The following is a 3,882-nucleotide window of genomic DNA, read 5'->3' on the forward strand; positions in this document are numbered from 1 at the left end:
ATATGTGTGCACGTTGCCATCCATGTCGGTCTTCTTCTTGAAGATCCACTTGCATCTGATGGGTTTTATCCTTTCAGATGCATCAACCAGAGTCCATACTTGGTTGTCTGACATGGATTGCATTTCGAACTTCATAGCCTCGCCATAGCCTCTGGGTATGTGGTAGGTTCGTCATGTTCTAATAACATGAGTTCGGAAAAATCAAGTTTGAACAAAATTTCAAACTTGCTCAAGAGTGATCGTTCTTCATCGAAACGAAGAACCGAGCTCTGATACCACTGATGGGTCGCACGGGGACCTCGAGCAACGGTTCACAACCGGTCTCGGGTCTGGTCCGCGGGCTTGCGCAGCGGAATTGGCGTTCAAAACGATTTTGAACCGCCCACGGACCATGGTTTCGGTGAAGAACCTCTTGGAGAGTAGAACTAACCTTTTGATTCCGAATCAGAAGGTTGTTGTAGATCACAGCTAGGTGTTGAAGCAGCCAACACCCTCTTGAGTAGTCCACACCCTTGGGATGGTTTCCAACACTTGGAAACTTGCTTGCTAGAGCTTGAAGAGATCAAATCTCTTGTGTATGATCTCAAGAACAATTTCTTGAGTTTGGGAGAGTTGCAGAGCAGTCTTGGCTCTTCTGGAGGTTAAGAGTCGGGTTAAGAATGATCCAAATCATTCCTCACGCGTCCCTACCAAGAAAAGCCGAGATTTTCGCAATTTGGTGTTTTCAGACGTCCGGTCCGCCGGACCAGGAGCTGGTCCGCCGGACCAGACGAGTAAAACACGCGGTTTAGTTCGGTCATGGTCTTGGTCAGCGGCTGACCAACTCTTGGTCAGCCGGACCAAGACGCCTTATGCCGACAGTCGAGAACGTTCTGCGATCCGGCGGACCAGAATCTTGGTCCGCCGGACCAGCCAAGCTCCGGACCAAGAGAATCAGTCCGCCTGACTTGCCGGTCTGGCGGACCAAGATTTCGGTCCGCCGGACCAGCCGAACTCCGACCCCTCGACCCGCTCCGTCTGACTGCGCTGGTCCGGCTGACCAATTCTGGTCAGCTCCGGACCAGACAGTGTATTTCGGACAAATTTCCAAGTGCGTCTGGTCCGGCTGACCAACTCTTGGTCCGCCGGACCAGACCTCAAAGACCATGAAAAATCCGATTTTTCTCGTCCGTGTGATCCCGTCCATACACGTCCATCCCGTATGTGTGTGACCTTTAGGCTCCTCCGAATACGGCAGTAAACGCGAGATCCAATCTCGCTTTACTAATCATAAGCGGTCTCTAGCAAGACATTATGATTACCCGTATCGGAAAGAGTTAGATGTGATCTAACCGAAAAGCCAGAGATAGCTCCAACGATGATCCTCTTTGTCTCACGATATCATAATCGAACTCATAGTTCGAATGCTTTGTCGTATCCCGAGTAGACTGTTAGAGATAGATGACATTCATCTATAGTGTGGCCACACATTTCCACAGTCTCACTCCTACGACGGGCCCAAGCGATATCTCTCTCTTTCGAGAGGGACAAAGTTTCATCTTGACTATCTACTATCCATTACATGATTCATAATGTACCCGAGCCACGCCTTTATAATCATCCGGTTAAAGATGACGTTTGACGCAGTCAAAGTACATTACTCGTCATGATGGATACAATAGATATCTCAGGTCTGAGGATCTAAAGTGAACCATCAAGTGAGATTCAAGTCATGGATTATATCCAATAGACAATCTCACGCGAGTCATCCAGTCACTTGTTCCAAACAAGTACCCATGACCGTAATCCGTATCCAATACGTATGATCATCACTATGATCATCGATTACGCCTCATGTTAGTCTTAATTCATCATTGTTCCCACAATGACAAACGACTAAGGAATTTAGGATCGTTCGTAACGATCCAGGGATTATCTTTATTTATCAAATATGCAAAATAAATAATGAATAAATAATGTATTCATCTAATAAATACATCGTATCATACATAGTTCTCATATCGTATGATCATCCTAGAGCATTACATCCTTCAGTCTCCCACTTGCTCTAAGTATGATCTACTATGCATCTAAGTCCCATTCCCCGAACATGACCCTCATGCTTTGACGAAGGGAGAGGCTTCGTCAAGGGATCGGCTACGTTGTCATCCGTCGATATCTTGCATATGTGTACATCGCCTCTGTCTACGATTTCCCTTATGAGGTGAAACCGTCTGAGTATGTGTTTGGATCGTTGGTGTGACCTAGGTTCCTTAGCTTGTGCTATCGCCCCATTGTTATCACAGTATAACGCAATGGGGTTCACAACGCTAGGAACGACGCCCAGGTCACCCAAAAACTTCCTGATCCAAACAGCTTCCTTCGCAGCATCCGATGCGGCAATGTACTCAGCCTCTGTAGTAGAATCTGCTATGGTGGCCTGTTTGGAACTCTTCCAACTGACAGCGCCTCCATTCAAGCAGAAGACATAGCCTGATTGCGATCTGTAGTCATCTTGGTCCGATTGGAAACTAGCATCGGTGTAACCCTTTACAGCGAGCTCATCTTCCAATCCACCATATATCAAGAATAAATCCTTAGTCCTTCTCAAGTACTTAAGGATATTCTTGACCGCGATCCAGTGTGACTCTCCTGGATCCGACTGGTATCTGCTCGTAATGCTTAACGCGTACGATACATCCGGCCTAGTACATAACATGGCATACATGATAGATCCTATTGCCGAGGCATATGGGATCCTATCCATTCGTTCTCGCTCATCACGTGTCTTAGGACACTGAGTCTTGCTGAGAACAACACCATGACACATCGGCAAAAGTCCTCTCTTTGACTCTTGCATTCTGAACCGATTCAGAACTTTATCGATGTATGTACTCTGACTTAGGGCAAGAAGCCTACGAGATCTATCTCTATAGATCTTGATGCCTAGAACATAGGCAGCTTCCCCTAAGTCCTTCATAGAGAACTGTGTTCCTAGCCAAGACTTAACGTCTTGCAAGGTAGGAACATCGTTTCCTATGAGCAGGATATCATCCACGTATAGCACCAGGAAAACAACTATGCTCCCAGGACTTAGGGGAAGCTGCCTATGTCTTAGGCATCAAGATCTATAGAGATAGATCTCGAAGGCTTCTTGCCCTAAGTCAGAGTACATACATCGATAAAGTTCTGAATCGGTTCAGAATGCAAGAGTCAAAGAGAGGACTCTTGCCGATGTGTCATGGTGTTGTTCTCAGCAAGACTCAGTGTCCTAAGACACGTGATGAGCGAGAACGAATGGATAGGATCCCATATGCCTCGGCAATAGGATCTATCATGTATGCCATGTTATGTACTAGGCCGGATGTATCGTACGCGTTAAGCATTACGAGCAGATACCAGTCGGATCCAGGAGAGTCACACTGGATCGCGGTCAAGAACATCCTTAAGTACTTGAGAAGAACTAAGGATTTGTTCTTGATATATGGAGGATTGGAAGATGAGCTCGCTGTAAAGGGTTACACCGATGCTAGTTTCCAATCGGACCAAGATGACTACAGATCGCAATCAGGCTATGTCTTCTGCTTCAATGGAGGCGCTGTCAGTTGGAAGAGTTCCAAACAGGCCACCATAGCAGATTCTACTACAGAGGCTGAGTACATTGCCGCATCGGATGCTGCGAAGGAAGCTGTTTGGATCAGGAAGTTTTTGGGTGACCTGGGCGTTGTTCCTAGCGTTGTGAACCCCATTGCGTTATACTGTGATAACAATGGGGCGATAGCACAAGCTAAGGAACCTAGGTCACACCAACGATCCAAACACATACTCAGACGGTTTCACCTCATAAGGGAAATCGTAGACAGAGGCGATGTACACATATGCAAGATATCGACGGATGACAAC

The sequence above is a fragment of the Tarenaya hassleriana genome, unplaced genomic scaffold (genome assembly GCF_000463585.1).
Source record: "Tarenaya hassleriana unplaced genomic scaffold, ASM46358v1 Cleome10, whole genome shotgun sequence".
NCBI lineage: Eukaryota > Viridiplantae > Streptophyta > Magnoliopsida > Brassicales > Cleomaceae > Tarenaya > Tarenaya hassleriana.